An 18,441-nucleotide genomic window follows, 5' to 3' on the forward strand; every position below is an offset into this window, starting at 1 on the left:
ATTAATATATACAGAGAAATACTGTTTTCATAACAATTATCTTAGCATGTGACAGATGCTAGTATTACGGAAACTAAATATTAATAATAGCTTGCAGTATTTCTCCCAGGTGTAGGGTACTCACACCCATGTGGGTTTGTAAATACTACAGATTACATTAAGAAAAGGTGCATGGCCTTGTGGCCTTCAGAGATTCAGAGAAAAGCCTCGAAAAAACTGTCTGAACTGATTATCTAAAGACTCAAAACCACACATAAACCAAATAGGTTTTAAGGAAAACGTTACACCCAAATTGATTTTCTTTGGAGAACTGGGCTTTTGACAAAATTATTTCCTTTATAAAACCATACTTTGTGAATAAAATGGCATTTGTTTAAATAAATGACCATGACCAAAAGGTGTTTGAGGGTTTGGCCAAAAATGTAATAACATTTCTAGTGGAAAAATAATTCAGTGGTGCATTATGTGCTATAATGTGTTTGACAGGCTGGTTTGCCTACAGTGACTACATCTCTCATCTGGTGCTTAGCAGGCAGATGAGGGGAAGAATTTCTTTATCTATCACTATAATCTCCAAGAGAGAAAACTATAGCACAGCTTGGAAGATGTGGCCTTTTCTCACAGAAGAGAATAAAGACATCAACTACATGAAATATAACTTTCAGAGGTATGTTACTGCTGGCAATTTCGGTTTGCTTTAATAGGCTTGCCTGCGAGCTGGCAGTTCAGAGGCAGCTCCGTGCTATGCTCTGTCATCTTTTCTTGAGGACAGCAATCTTTAAGAAAGGATGTGGCAGAAAACAACAGCTATTAGGGATTTCAGATGTCCCCGTTTAACCTGTTTTCCTATGCAGATCAGCACCAGAAACTAAGCACCTGGATGAAAATTGTGATGAAAAAAAATTAACACAAAGCTTTTAGTGAATCAGATCCTGAGGACTGGATGCAACCATTGCTATTCACTCAGCTAACAGCAAGCAAATGCTACTGTGCAGAAAACAAATTAGGATGGGATAAATGGGAGCTCTTATTATATTAGCAAAGGGATGTCTAATGCAAAAAACACTACAGAGAGCAAACGAGTTGTCATGTGTAAAGATCTCGATCTTTATGGCAGCTGAAAGAGCTAACTAGGAGGGTACAATGGCAATAGTAAATCTGCAATAATGCTATTTCTGGAAGAATTTAAATCCAATTTGTTTACAAGTAGATGACAAAACAATAGGCATTTTAATTGTTGTTATTTGTACTGTCTTGCAGTTGCAATGAGACAATTTTGTTGTAAGATAGCAAAATCTACACACACCAGCATTTAGGAAACCATAGGAGAGAACAGAAGATTGAAAGAAAGAAAACTAATCCTCCTCCATCTGCTTGTCTCAAAGAAAGGCATATGTCACTTCATCCTATTATTCAGCTCATACTCCAAAAGCTTTTAGTTTCTCTTTGTTCTCTTATCAGTGGTTTTGATTGAGTTTGGTAGTCAAGTGTACAGGCTCCTGTGATTTTAGTCTTCTCCAGGGTTACACACTGATAAGGCCAATAATTGACATTGTTATGCAGCAGTTTCTGCTGAAGAAATAAACATGGAAAGAAAACAGTTTTCTTTGTAGAGAGATGTCTCCAGTGACAGCTGAGAATTACTAACTAAATGGAAGCCCTGCCAGTGCATTTAGTTTAGCAGGTCACTTAAATTGCTCAGGAAGAACAATAGTTTTTTCTTTGTTCATGAAAATCCTTTTTATATTGGAATGGAGAAAACACCGAGATCCCTTTGTTGTGTTTATGGAAAATAAATAAAAACACTGGTTTATGAGAGAAAAATACCTTCTAGTAATCAGAAAGTGCTTTTTTTCTGGAAACTTACAGGACAATAAAAATCACATTTTCATTCTGCAGAAGATTTGATTTAAAACTTGGATATTAACAGCATCTCTGTAACATACAAGCCATAAAGCAAGGCTTACAGGAAATCTCTCCAGACGATATATACCCTGCATCATATCCTTCCCTTCCTTTAGCAGGAGTCAGACCAAACACAGCTCCTGACAACACATGCAGATAAGAGGGCACCCTGATTTTGCAAGATGTTCCTCCCAGCCTGCAAAACGCATTGCTGGACCTGGATGGGGTTTGGTCTCAGCATCCTTAGAACAGAAAATATACATATATTTCCTGTTACTTCAGGCTTTCAAGATAAGGAAGGACACAACTTACTGGCAGAACAAAATGAACCCATTTATACAGTTCAATGATGTTATTGGACACGGTGACAAAAATTAAAAAATAATAATGAAGAAGAGCAGTGAATACTTTAGTGACTACTGAAGCCTTTTTAAACAAAATATCACTTTTCCTCTGCGACTAGACTTTACAGAGATCCACAATTTTAGAGTTATATTTTAGAATGGCAGCGTGGCTCTAACACTGCGTGCTTCTTAGTAAGGATAACTAAAAAATACTAGATATCAAAATGTTTAAGAGGTAATTGCGTGAAGGGAGAAACGTTATATATGTTTTAGAAATGAAGACTGCCATTTCAAAATTGTACTCTCAGGACAATTCATTATCTGATCGTCTCAATAACTGTTAGAACTTCAGATGTTTTCTGTATCTATACATGACAGCAACCGTATACATCAGTGCAAGTATTATTTGTCAGATACGCAACACAAATTTTGGGCTGATTCCTTGAGTTGTAGACGTTAAAGCCAGAAAAGATCATTACTTATCTTGGTCTGACCTCTTGTGTAGATAATGAGAACTAAATCTAAACCTCTTTTTCTTTCAGGAAAAACATTCACTTGCTGTAGAAATTCATTATTTATTTTGTTAGTGTCTTAGGATTTTTTTTCCTATAATCAAATTTCTTATATATTAATCAATTTACCTATTGGTTTTCTTTTTGACAAATTAAATATGTCGAGCACTTCAGTCATCCTCTCTGAGCCCCCAAAGTTTGCCATATGAAAATCCATACAAGAAAATAAAGCCATTTTTGCAGAAAATAGCTCTTATTATTATTGCTAGCTGGACACACTATGGCCACTAGAGAACTGCAGTCTCTTTACAGTATCATCCTCTCATACCTTGGAGCTTCCCTATTTACAGTTTTCCTTAAAACTAAGAAAAGTCTTTGGATAGCACTCTCAAGTGTACAACAATACCCACCCATGGAGAGAACAAACCCATCACTAAGAAGAGCTCTGATAAGCTCTAAGTAGTAGATACATTAACAAAAAGTAATTGAGTCTTCAAAATCTTCATGGAAGCAAAAATAAATATCTAAGCTTATCCAAATAGCTAAAAATATCCAAAATAATTTTAACTGAAATGAATTTCTTTCTGAAAACTAAACATAAATAAAGTTCATAAAATGTCAAATTCTTTCATTACAATTTCTCATTCATGACCTCCACTGTATCACTTATTGGTAAGTGATCATGCTGCCACAAGGGAAATGATAACACGCTCAGCAAGACTGAAATAGGACGAGACAGCATCCTTGCAGCCCCAGCGAACCATGAAGTCAGTCTACTTATGATGACTGGAACCACTCCAACCCTAATGCTACCTCATTTACTTTCTAACATTCTGTTGAGATAGCGAAAGTTGCAGCACAGATTAGGAAAGCCACAACAGTCCACTGCTGATTCATGCTGTTAAATCATGCTGTTATTACATTATATTTATGCTGCTATCACACTACTTTATGATGGGAGACTTCATTACGGTCAGAGCCAGAGCAGATTATGAACTACATGTCAAGAAGAAACAACACTTGCTTGCCTGCATTAAAATATATAAAGTCTATACATCAGGTGAAATTAATTCTAGCGATAAAGAAGCATTACAAGTTTCAGATATAGTCACACAGAACTCTATTTCAATGATTATACAAACATACAGGCATGTTTGCCGAGTGAAAGATTTAGCTGTTAATCATGAGGATGGCAGTTGAGACTAACAAGAGTTCTTTTTTTTTCTTTGATCCAAAGAGTCTATATTTAGCTATGTATGTTCTTCGTATCTTCAGAAATTCTGTGGTTTGGATTTTTTCTAGTGCTTCTTACAGTGCATCTTCAGCAACTCTATTTAGTAACTATAATCAAACGGTTTGAAAAAGATTCCTAGGAACCTGAATAGTAGGAAAAGACAGTTAATAGTTCCCTTCTATAATTTCACCCTCTGTATTACTGAGGAGATTTTATCTGAAAAGCAGAAACTTGGAAGTCTTCAGATTTTAATACCTGGTCTGATGTCAAATGGGTGGATCAGAACGTTTATAGAGAAAATACATTGTAGATGTCATCTACATAAGACAGAGAAGATATAACATGTAATGTGAAAGTCTAAAAAAATTGTTAAAAGTATAAAACATTTCAAAACTGGTACATCTTAGTATAGTACCCAGTCTGAGTTCTAGCAAAGCATCACAATGCTTAATGTGGGAATGATTATGCTTTTAATTCAGCGTGAATGGGCCAAAAAAGAAGACACATTAAAGCTCACCAGAGCATCAGCTGCAAACATATCCCATCTGTAGTTCAGACACATACAGCTACAGCTATTCATAGCTAGTAACTAACTAGCAGCTGCTCTTCCCTTGATTTTGACAATTAGACTGTCCCTTCTCCCCTGCCCCGCTCCTTGCATCCGGGGTAAAAATGGTCTTACCACACACTGAGAAAAATTACTACAAAATTTAGTATAAATTCCAGAACTATAACCAATATATACAAGTGAATACAGCAGTAATCTGGAATGCTTTATCATAGTGTGACCTCTTTTTATGCAAAACAGACTGAAACATGCATCCTTTAGGTAGATATATGTGTGAAAATCATGTACTTAATGTAAATCTTATTTTTGCACTAAATTTTATCATTTCCGTTAAAAAACTGGGCAGTTAGCTAGCAGAAAGCTCTCTTACATACACAACATGAGCGAATTTTAGTAACCAACTGTAGATTAAAGCATACACAATGAAAGCAAGCCCGAAACCACAGACTGATTTTTTAAAAATTTTCTCACACTTTAGGTTTCACAGATATAAGCTAGTTAAGAGATGGAAGACACGCTGCGTTCAGTGTAGGGTCCTACTGATATCTTTGGAAGCCCTTAAACTCTCAAAGTAGGTTTTTAATGGAGTAATTGATGTCAGTAATGAGAAAGCACAGAATTCAATTGAGTTCTTATATTTTGAGTCAGACAGATAAACTTTTTACCATCTTCTGTGAAAATAATGATTGACTATATACAATCATCTGAATAAAAAGGTGTCATTAATGTGTGTTCACCTTTCATAACAGAAATGAATCTTAGAGATCTGCCCATAAAAATACTGTGAATCAGAATAAGAGCTCAGATCTCACTTTTCAGTTGGTCCCTATTCCAACCACTAAACAATACTGTGCTTTGATCACCTGAAGAAACCTCCTATCAAAAACTTTATATTTGAATTTCTAATTTTGATCAAGTCTTCAAAAAAATTCAGCCATTTAATTAGAGAGTAGAATTTTGGATACTGAATTTCTTTTGCTGAATGTCTGGACTTTAGTTGCTCTGAAATAAACTGGGGTATTTTCCAATCTGTTCAATTTTGTGATGTCCACTGAATTATTTAACATATTTTTAGATCATGTCATTTTTCCTTAAGTTAAATCTATATTTGTTCTGTGTCTAATTCTCTCCCCATTAAGTGTGTAGAAATGTGCATTAAGAAATACATGTTAAAACACCTTCCAACTTCATGTTTCCAGCATTAGTCATTTACTCTTGTTCAACCTTCTCAATTCTGTTGGTATTCACCACAGTGCTTTTAGCTGAATTAGTTTCAGTATAATTTGTTGACACACTGATAGTCTGGCATTGCTTTTCTACAGTAAATGTCCTCTATTATTTAGATATTTTTATCCTAAGGCTCAAATTGTTAAGACAGGCAACTTTACTGAACACAAAATATGATAATTCTGCAATTAAGACAAACTCAATGTTTACTCTGAGAAAGAAATAATTATGATGAAACTATTCAAGATACAGCAAAATCATAATGTAGCAAAAATGAAATCTGGACTGATAAGAACATCCAATGGAATTTGCAACAATCAAAAATGCCCTCCAGTTCCAAGAAATGTACTGTTCTGTTAAACAGGTGATAATTCAAACGTCATGGAAAGTTACACATTATGTGCTGTTTTAATGCACAAATCATAGTTGGAAGGTATATAGATGAATATATTAAAAAACACAATTGCTCTTTTTACCAAATAGATAGCACATACAGACTTTCCTGCATTGGATGTTTTTGGCTGGGTTTTGTTGGGATTTTATTTTTCTTTTTTTTTTTGGTTGGTTAGTTTTTTAAGTTGAACTGAGAGATTCCATACCTTTGAAGTTTTGCTAGTCCTAAAATTTCTAGCTATAATTCCATTTTCTGTTGGTAGAAAGTCTTATTTGGTTTTGGCACTCACTTAAGATCAGCTAAAACCAGCACACAGAGAATGAATCAGCACTTTTTAGAAACAGGGATGATACCTGAATATGGATGCAAAAACCTCAGCTCAGCTTTTTCATCTCATTTTCTGTCAGGATCTTATTATGCAGTATTAACAATGATATATGGTAGTCTGAACTATGAAATGCAAAGAGTAAAACATTCACAACTTGGTAAAACGCTCTGCAAATTATACTTGAATTGTTCTGCCTATGTGCAAAATATTTTGGGGGCTTGAAGCCTACTTATTGAACTTAAATTTTATTGATTTTTAATGTGCTCATGTGAATATGCTTTGAAACAAACATGATTGTATTTATGTAACAGCAGCATTCCTCTGGATCCCTGAGGTCCTGTTCAAAGTATTCAAAAGACTACGCCTCTTTTCTCTCTGTGGACAATTTAACTTTTTGACAGTAGCATTTACTAAAAATGGTGACTTGAGTTTGTCAAATAACTCAACTGAAGCCAAAAATTAATTATTATTCTTGTTCAATTAAAGCCATCCCAAGACCTGGAGGATTATCAAGAAACTACTTTATGGGTAAGCAAACAAAAATCAGTCCTTATTCTTGCATCTTTCCCAAAGGCTTATTAGACAAACTATATTCTTCATACACATTATATTTTATGTACATACTTTTCATCACCTTCTTTTTTCTAGAGTAAGTGAAACAGAATTCTATTTCAATTATGACATAAAATGTGACTTTTAGATGCAATCAGAACTACTTAGTCATTTCAGATTCTCACTTAAATGTAATTACAAAATTGAAAACCATAATCTTGAAAGTCTAGTAAAAGTTATTTAAATAAACTTATTGACACAATGACTAGATTTGTTATAGATTGTCATAAGTCCTCTGTCCCTAAACAGCTTTATTTTCCTCTTCATGTGATTATTGCTTAAAGACTTGGGGGAGGAGAGAAAGTTTCCTATCAACCTGACTTTGATTAAGCTAGTGATTCATGAGTTCTAGGACAAAATTGCATTTCCAAAAATTTAGATTCATTGTGTTGTTCGTACACTAGTACCATTCATTATAATATGTGTTTTTCTGAACACTACAGATTTGTTAAATCTTTTTGCCCTATAAGTTCTATAGTCGAACGTAAAGAAACCATGGATCCTTCGTATCTCGGAAAAAACTTTATTTATTTTATATTTTTTTAAAATCTATAATCACTCTGTGCAATACCCTGATAATGGGGAGAAACATAAAATACGTATGGGTACCATCAGTTGTAACAATACATCCAGTGTTTTAAAAAAACCCAACACTTAAACCTGTAACCCACATTAGAAATAAAACCGCAAAATTATTTTCTGATCTCAAATAGTTAGATGACAGTAAGTTACTTGCAATATCTATTACACTGTTGTAAAATAACTATTATAGGATTTCATCTCTTTATAATCACTTGTGAGTCTTTTATTGAAAAGTATAATCTGGCAAAGATTAAAGATAGATATAGTGACCAAGACAGAAACATGTAGAGTTTCTCACTGTAGATACTGATAAATTAACAGGAGTAATCCCTTTATATGGTTGCCAGAGGCCCAACGAGTGACACTTGCATCATTTCTGCTTTGTAGTTTACTCCAACAACAAAAGCACAATATGCTACAAAATCCAGCATCAGTTCACCACAGCAACATTTTGTCCTTTCCAGAGTTTCAGAATATACATATTTGGAAAAAACATGTCCAATTACTGCTCTTCACCTCAGGAAAATAGTGCTATCCATCATTAAATATCTAATGCATGAATGCTTTAGGAACTCAACAGACTATATGGACCCAAAAACTATAGTTGCTATGACAATGTTCATAAAGAAACCTCCTTTAAAATGACAATGATTACACTACATTCAGTTCAGGCCAGTCTCATTCACTCTGAAAGTTGTATATGCTTTTCATTTTTGTTGCTACATCTGGGCCTATTTATTTAGTGTCAGTTCATTGGACGACCTTCAACAAAACAATCAAGTAAGGGACATAAAGCCATATTAAACATTTTCCCGCAATTAAAACAACAACATTAATGAAAACAATAGAGAAAAAAGCACTTCATCTAGCACAAATTTCAACAAGCAATTTCCATTTAAAAATCGAGAATTAATTCCTGGGGCAAATAGGAAAAGCTGACCAATGTCACTGTAAGGTTAATGGGATCAATCTAATCACATTCAAAATATGCAATTTTCTGGGAGTATAATGAAATAAAGATTTTGGTAAACTGCAGATATGTAACACCAGGCAGTCAGCTTTAGAAAATTGAAGTGTTAGGAACCTACAGCTTTTATGGTACCCAGTGTTTTGAGAAAGAAATTATTACTACACCATGGTTATTAGAATGATCTCTAAAATTTTACGTGCAGGTAACTCTCCACATCCTCCATTTTATGTAATGCTTTATATTTCTGTCTTTAAGAAACTCTGATACTGGAGAGACTATTATGGTTGACAGCTATAATGCTAAATACCTTAAACTGAAATAATAATAATAAAAAAATAGAGCTGCACACAAAGTGGGAGGGCTTGGGGCTCTCATAGTCAAATAACTCTGCCCTGAAGAATGAATCTTCAATATTCAGACACTAAACATAGGTATTTAACAGATTAATTCTAATTTCTGCCAATGCCATGATCCTTTGTAATTAATAGAGCGAAATAAACATTTGCAGAGGGTAGGGTGAGATCAAAAGTGACTGACTCACACTCATGTCTTTCCACTGATTACAAATGTAATTTAAAGTTACTTTATTTCCAATTTACACCTGGCTCACAGCATTGGTTTTATTTCATTAAAACTTAAGCCTAACTACATAATGTAACCCATTTTCAATCTAACTGGTCTCTGTAACATGAATCGTACCTACACGTAATATTTGTACTGAACCATGCACCTGGTTAACGTCTTTTTTTTGTTACTTAAAAGATTAATATTTGAAAAATAAGGAAGAGAAATATTAGCTGATGTCACATATAATTGATTTAGCAAGTACAAACGACTGCTAATTTTGTCATATAGTTGCTTTGTTTTTTCTGAGGAACACAGAAAAACATTACAGTTACAACTCAGTCCTAGTAATATACGGTATAACAACTTCAGTTGTCAAATGCACTACATCTGTTGTCAAAGATCTTCTGCATGACAGAAGGGGTAGAAGTTAATGAATTACAGTATATTGCACATGAAATCCAAGCACAAAATTGCACTTTCAGCGCTCACGTTCGCACTTTTTAATTTGATGCATAATCTGAAATTGCAACACATTCCCTATCACAAAAGTAAACTATTCAAATGGTAACTTAATTTGAAACTAACTGATGAAATGCTGTTTTTCCAATGGCAAGAACACTTATATGGAGGAAATAAAAAAAGAGTATTCAGGATTATAAATTATTATATCCCTTAGGATATCTTTATATAGCAAAGAAAACTAAAAGTACTACACATTCACACTTGCATGTAATGAGTCAAAATATGTCTCTAAATTATTCTGATGAATGATATAAGATTTCTTAAGACCTTTGCTCTTCAAGCATATCCCCACCTACTTGTAGGAAAAGGTAGTTGGCAATCATTGGAAAGCAATTCTCTGTATTCTTCTTACCCCTCACACACTTCCTCTACAAACATCCACTGCAGCTTTTACAGTGATGTAACTTGTTCCCTTTCAGATGTTTCAACTAATTTGCTGGGGAAGAAGGCACTTCCTATTATGTCCCAGTACTTTGTTTTTCAGATTATAAAACTCCTGAGTAATAAATGGTTGATAAAAGCCATATGCCTTGCACTTACACTTGAAACAGGGTAAAAATGAAAATACAGTTACTATATCTCAACATTCATAATACAGAGTACAGTTACAAAAGATGAAAAAAATTAAGAATATATATTTATTCTACTTATATCAATATCAAAACCTGAAAACCCTTTTCATGTTTCATCATCAAGGTTTCACTTTTCTCCTTTTCATGCTGCATTCCCAAGATGAGAATTCCTACTGGCACAGTACGCTGGCCCTGTAGAGCTAGCCTCCTTCAGCATGGATTTTGAAAATTTCTTTCTGTTTTGGCCAAGATGAGAATACAAGCTGGCCCTGTAGAGCTAGCCTCCTTCAGCATGGATTTTGAAAATTTCTTTCTGTTTTGGCAATCGTATTTCAGTATAAATGATTTTTTTCAAAACAATATTCACTGGAGTAGAAGATGGATCTATTAAAAACTAGAAGAAGTCCCAAGGTAAGTAATGGCTGCAGTAACTAGGTATTTACCTCTTTCCATAAGCAGCTAAATCTATTACCCAAGGACTTCTATTTTTGCTCAACTGGAGAGAGCAAGGCTTAGTTTTCACTGACTCCTGTGATCTATCTGATAATATTAAACTAGCTCACAGCACAGAGTAACTTCTGAGTTTCGGCAGCAAACATATATATTCAAGCTCCTTGCAATTCAATATAATTGTACTACAGCTTGAACTGTTCCAAATATTTTGAGAAGTAACTGTGACTACTGAGAGAGGGAGGTAGAAAGAGGGCAAAAGAAACAGATATGCAGATTTAAAATTCAGATATAGAACCAAAACTTATCTGTTTGACTGGAGGTAAGTTAAATATTATTTTTAAAAAGTCACACAAGTAACGTATTATTACTATGAGCTTTTTGGCCTAGAAACTCAAGCAAAAGAAGAAGGTGTGAATTTAGGTATAAAAATATGCACATTGCTAGCTGCATAAAATATAAATCAAAAGTGGGCGGGGTGTTGTTTGTTTGTTGGGGTTTTTTTTATGATTTCTATTCTCAGTTTTGCACATTTAACGTCAAGCTTTTGAGGAAAAATAAATAATAAAATAGGAAATATAGGCCTGCAGTTCCATCAGAAGAAAAAGGACCACAGAAAGCCACACTGAAGCTTCAGAGATAAGAAAGGGTAGTGTTTGAAGTTTTATTTCCTTTTTCATGCTTCTTAAACCATTTTTAGTGTACTATATAAACTGGGTAGAATGTTCCAGTAACTTTCTGGACAGATGGCAACTCCTTCTCCTAGTACAAGTTCAAAGAAGGATGGCATACAGTCCATCCATTACATTTTAGTTTAATATTAAAATTTTGTGATAATAATTTTTGTGGGGCAAAACTTCTAAGAGTGAATGGTAAAATGTCTCTATGTTTAATTTATAATAGACTTATATGTGGAGATCATGTCAAGATATTAATGATAATCAAAAGATGCAGAAGCTTTTGACTAAGTTGAGTAGGCTTGTTAAAAGAGCAGTTAAATTGAGACTGCATTAGCTGAAGTCAGGACTAATGGACACCTGATGTTTTTCCACCTGTAAAACTGTATTTAGATACAACTTTTACTAATCACCTAATTATCTGTTGATTAAGCTCTTTGCATGCAAAAATAACGTCAGTTGTTTTATTATTTTAAGTTGGCTCTTTTGAATATAAATGATTCAACAGTGCTAACTCCCAGTAGTCTACTGCTGGTACTTGGAGATTAAGGAGTGACCTCTTTAGATTGCTAGCTATGATGTTCAAAGGCTAAAACAGCAGAGTTTCCAGTTCCTTGCAACACATGACAATATATTGAATGTCTTCCAAAAGTACTCACAGCAGGGAATAAAATCACAGCAATGTTAGTAGTCAGGTTCTTTAAAATTAGAAAGATTTCCACATTCACAGTCTTTAACTCTTTACAGGTTTTGGTACATTCACAGAAAAGACCCTATTACTTTCCACACATGGAAGAGTGAGGGCGCAGGATCCAGAACCACAAAACCATCTAATCATAGAACTTTCACAGGGATAAACACTCCTCTGTTCAGAAAACTAATCCATTCAGAAACATTACTTTTTTTTTTTTAATTGAAAAACATTTATTTTTACTGCAGTAGCAATGAGAAATAAATTTCTAGCACAGCATTCACCAAGAAGCTAAATTAAAATTACATTTATTAGCTATGCCTCCTATCATATGAAGTGAGAAGTCCTGTACTTTAATACAGAAAAAGTAACTATTTAAAAACTCACCTCGTAAACTAGGAAAAAGATCACAAAATATTAGGGAAACGCATATTACTGTAGTTGAGCATAAAAACTTGGTATAAAATCACATTTCTGATATGTGACATGTTTCTGTAGTAGATAATCACTAGGAAGGATACTCATACTAAACTTTTAAACTGAAGCTTGTTACTCATGCAGACAGCGGTATGAATTGAATTTGTTTTCCCAAGAATCTTGTTATTGTCACCTCTGTAACCATATACTAATCCCATTTTTAGGGTACAAAATTACATTATTTAACTTGTGTAGCTGTAGCAAATACACACTCTGACAAGTGTAGAAAATCAGAGCTGTCTTTAAATCCTTTCAAGAAATTTTAGCTAACATACAGGAACCTATTTTAATAGAAGTGCAAGTTCATGTGAAAAGTGAAATAAAAAATATACCTGTAATAAATGTAACAGTCTGAAAATGTTGCTGATAAATGCAAGCTACAGACTCCTTTGTGATCGTACACAAAGTCTGTCACACTGTAATGAAGAAAACTGGCAGACAAGTCCAAGAATGAAATGAGGAGACATTACCTATATGTTCTTAGAAAACATTCCTAGGGAATGAAAACAAGCATTTTCAATAACTCATTTTTTTTAAACTGTACCGGCTATTTCAGACTTTCATGTTGAATATTAATATCATTTAATAGAGGTGTCAAATCCTCTGCAAGAAAGATAATCTGCCTTTTACTTTTTTTTAAATTTGACATTAGGCTGGAAGTAATACAAGCCAATAATCTTTACATGTCAAGGGTTCACTCATAAAAATTAAGCGTTATTCCTATATTTCAGGGAAAACATGAAGCTTCAGGAACTTTGGAATCTAGCCGGCAGTAAACCAACCACAGGTACAAACAGTTGTTCTCACACTCCAAAAATGCTGACAAATGTGAAGATGATGACTAAAAGGGCAAACTGATGTGCTAAATGAGACTTGAAATATCAAAAATGTATTCTTACTATAAATCAGAAGATATTAACCTGAGTCTTCTCTACTCTTATGTGGAAGAAGGGAGCAAAGTATTCAAGTGGGCTGAGATTTAAGAAGAGTGGTAGGCAGTAGTGAATCTTCTAACCCTGCATTGATTCTAACTGTGAAGCTGAAGGAAAGGCAAAACAAACCAAAGGAGTTGACAGTGCTCATTCCATCACGAAGCCAAAGATGCACTTCAAAGTCACCCTGTATCTGACTGACTCAAATGCAGGCACTGTGAAATGTTTCACTATCCTCTGAACCCGGCACCCATTTTAACACTAACAGATACAAACTTTAAGATTTAATCTAAGAATAAATCTGACAACAACCTCATAAAGCATAAAGATTTACACAAGTAATAGCAATGTACTTAATTTTGTTGAATTTTTATTGATTATTTGATGTAGGAGGATGGGTGGTTCACATTATCATTTGAACTAATATTAGCTTGTAATACTATCACCATAATGAAACATCTGAAAAAATCAAAAGTGTTTATCTAAATTTTAATAGGATAAATTGTGCACACAGTCATTTTGGTCATGAGATCAATGAGACTTACTCCTTAGTATTTATATAAAATAATGATTAAAGAATCATTATTTTAAAGATTATATAAAACAGAAAAAAGGACAGTCACTACCCAAAAGATATTATGTCTCAAGTATAAAACAAGAGACAACAAATTCACAGAAAAGTAAAAAGAGGCAGCACAAAACTAGTCAATGTGACTGTAAGTGCTGTGAACGGACTCAAGCCTACCTGTCAAATCTATTCTGGGTATTGCAGAAAAACAGATCTTACATAAGGATTTAGAGGAAAGTAACTGAGGATCTGCATTAGATGCTCCATTTCAGTAAGACGGTCAACCTGGGAGATAACACGAATACCTTCTTGCAAGCTCGTGTGTGATGAGGCTGTCATCACTGGCTGATAAACTGGCAGTGAGCATCTCAACACTGAATATGAGATGACATGTAAGGTGTTGGTATTAGTCCATTAAAGGCCTTGAAAGAGTAAGTGTCTAAGTTTTCCTTGGTGCTATAAAGAAAAGGGAGCTAAAGAAGAAGCAAAGCAAGAAAAAATGATGGACTGAAAAATGATCTTTACAGCTTCTTTGCAGTCTGGGTGAATATAAATGAAGCAAAAATGCATTTGTCAAAGCCAAAGAAAAGGACATTGCAGTAATAAAGATGTGAGCTGATGACAGCATGGGAGAAAATGTCTGTTAGACAGACAGAAAAGCCTGTACCTTAGAATTACGAAGAAAAAAATCTGCAAGACAGATTCCTTACCACAACATATTCAATACGTTTTTATTGCTCAGCTATGTCAACAAAATGATAACTTATTTAAACTGAAAATTTCTACTAAATCTGTAATATCTAACAGTTAAACCAGTCCAACCTTACTATTTGCTTATATTCAGCTTGACAGCTGAATCTAGTCCCTGAAGTCCTGTTTCCTTACAAATCTTTCAGATATCCTGTACACACCACCATTAAATTCAACAGCCACATTTTCTATTAATATTTTAATTATACATATTCTCAAAATCATACTTGAATACTTTATCACTTAACAGCATCAACCATTCACATCTCAAGAATTCAGGAGAATTTTGGGATTATGGCTGCAGTTAGGAAAATGAATAACAAGTCAAAGTCTAAGACATGCTAATGAATAGAAAGGTCTTCATTACTTGGATCTTTAATTACTTAAGCTTAGATAGTAGAAATGAAATTAATTTCACATTTTGCATTCAAATCGCAAGTCATACTTTATCACATTTTAAAAAAAATTGTATTTTTATCTATATTAATCTTAATGCTTTTTTCTTCTTTTAATCTGACACTAGTATGGAACCAGTGCATTAGCAAAGAACATTTATACCATCAACAGAAATATCATAAGCCAAGAATGACCCGTTCGATCCTATAAAACATCACATCAGTTACAAAGGAAAATCTGAGCCAGGACTACAAGGTCTTTCATTTGTTGTCGGCCCATTGTGTTCTCTATTGTGAACACGTGAAGTAAAAACTGTTAATCAGAAGTATGAATAGAGCTACAGAGCCATCCAAACTAGCTTTCTATACCTGGGTTTGTGGAGCATCCTATGTAGGTAAAGTGGACTCTCTCCCTCTCTCTCTCTCGACGTGAGAGCCATGAGAGAATAACAAACTCTAACTAAACCACTATCATTCTTTTCAAAACTATCAATATCTGTATTATGCATGGGCATGAAATATTTTAAATGTCTACCTGAAAACATATTGATATAGTCTCACTGTTATCATAAAGTGACCCTGGGAAATCTGAAAATGGCATGTAATAATTTTTGCCCTCATTAGATAACTTTGCATCTCATAGCTCATTGCACTAAATAGATTTCAAAATGGGATCAAAGCTTACTAGAAAGGTTACTGATACCTTTATTAAGCAGGAAAAAATGTAAACAAGTATAAACTCCTAGAAAAACAAAAACATTTGACATTTGCCCCTTCCCCAGCTTTCTAAAATGAAATGTTTTCTCATGGGACACCGCAGTTTGAAATAATCGTCTTTCATTCTCCAATGTGCTGCATTTTACAGTAGTCAGATAGCAACAATTTATAAGGACATGAATAGACAAGTGGCATGGAATAATCTGTGGGAAGTCAAGAGGTCCTGGTTTTCATAAGGCAGAAACATGGGATAACTTCTACAAGTAACACTTTAAATTGCTCTAGATTTCCATATAAAGCATCACCTTTCTCCTCACTTCTCTATCGCTAAAACTTAACGCCAACCTGCAAGTCTTATGCCTTAGAGGAGGCCTTCATTGATATCTTATACTTGACCAAATAGATGACAGTCAGAACAATAACTTGTTCAATTAGATTACAGTGAAGGCAACTTCCATCATGACTTGATTATCACCTTAACAGTAGGAAAATTATTTTGTTACATTCTTTAAAACATTAAAAATATGGAATTGGCATCACCACAATTTTATATGCCTGTGTTACAAGTTGATATATACATGTTTACTTACTTACATGTATACCTAAAATATATACATTTAATATATTAATATACACATGATTATTTGAACATTTGGAGGCCTGAGCTGAAACATTTATTTCCTCCTCTGTTTCCCTCACCAAAAACTTATTTTGGTTGATACCATAATATTTAATTCTACAGATGTAAACCAAATACAGAGCAGTTTTCAGGTTGCATCATGCCATAGTATTTGTCCAGCCAGCCTAACTCCTTTCATTGCAAAATTTCTTTCTCTGCTACACAATACACACAAAAAAACCCAAACCCAAAACAAGAACCACACACACACATTGTCTGTAATAAGGAACTAGTATCACAGAGGGTTGAACATTTGATATATAAGTCTATTAATTAATCTGTTCACATGAGGAAGAATAAATGTCATACTTTTACTGATCGCTTAGGTTGCAGCAGAATACACTTAGGAGAATGGAAACAGAAATCTCAAGAGCAAAGATTATGTTCTATCATCGTCTTGTCTGTAACATCACTGATAATACACTGCATCAAATAAAAAGAAAAAGCTATTGCATAACTGACTCCTTTACAACTGGGCTTTGATTCAAAACCTGCTCACTGTTTCATCTGGCATCGTACCACACCTGACGCTGTGGGGAAACAATTCTGCCTTAAAATTCCTGTAAGGTTTTGAATTCTACTGAAACAGGTCAAACTTAAATGTAAAAAACAGAGCATGAGTTTTCACAGGTAGTACTAAAAAACCAGAACCTCTGACTGATGATTAGGAGAGACTTCCCTTATCTCTGTCATGCGCAGAAAAACAAATACAACACACACTATGTTCAAGAGAAATGACTGGATGCATGTTCTGATGATTCTTGCTGCAGTTTACAGAACAAAAAAATTCAGTACAAAATGTACTGTCACTATGAAATCTCAATAATGTGAATTCAATGCAATCACAGTACTCCAACAGCACATACTGAACTTCCCAATTTTCCAATGCAGTTTAAATGCTTATTACTTGAGCTCCTACTTTGAAGATCGGGCAATGGGCAACAATCTACAGCTATTATTAACAAAGCGGAAGAATAATGGATTTTATTCTTGCCTGTGGGAGAGAAGTATCATTTGGGAAATTGATAACACTTTAGTTTAGTCATTTTAAAAGGTCATGTTACACAATAAAGAAGGCCAAGCCTTTTAGTGATAACGTATGATAGTGATAAAACTAGCGCTAGTCTACAGATCCTCAAAATTACTAATTGCATTTCTATGTTGTAAGCAAGCTAAACCAGTCTGATAAATGTCTTCCAGTGTGCTCATGATTTATGTACTTTAGTCTAGTTTACATAGCCCATAACGAAATTAAACCATAAAGAAATAGCTTAATTATTAAGTAAACAAATCTGCATATATAAAGAGAACAAAACAAATATTCATAGTACTATACCTTGGGATTATTATTTACTTTAAACATAGTTGTAATAGGTTCAGTAGAGAGGGGAAAATTATGAACTTTGGTGCAGAAAATCAACAGGAAAAATATAATAGGAAGGATTAACAGTGAACAATTGCAGTTGAGAGGCATGGCTGCCAACATTAAAGCTGTTTTTGACAAAATACCACAAATTGAGAAAATCTGACAGTGTTAGCAGGTAGTATAAATTAAAGTTGTTATGTTGTGCCCTTAGGCCTTTATTTATTGCAGAGATAGGCAATGACAGTTAAAGTGCTCAGAATAAATCGTTTTATGAAGAAAGATAAAATAGATTGAAGCAATACACAGATTTGCACAATGGTTCATTTGTTCAGGGCAAGAGTTCAGTCAGATGGAGAGAAAACAAGCTGGTAACGGGCCATTTCCCCGGGGCAGGCGAAGGTG

At 34.1% G+C, this 18,441-nt stretch overlaps 1 protein-coding gene across 1 annotated transcript in view; it reads right to left on the reverse strand.

Moving 5' to 3' along the window:
* The window catches only part of TBC1D22A (TBC1 domain family member 22A), a 177,018-nt gene that overhangs the window by 15,980 nt on the left and 142,597 nt on the right, over window positions 1-18,441 (reverse strand). The window lies entirely within an intron of this gene.

Source organism: Calidris pugnax, unplaced genomic scaffold, assembly GCF_001431845.1.
Source record: "Calidris pugnax isolate Ruff unplaced genomic scaffold, ASM143184v1 scaffold44, whole genome shotgun sequence".
Lineage (NCBI taxonomy): Eukaryota > Metazoa > Chordata > Aves > Charadriiformes > Scolopacidae > Calidris > Calidris pugnax.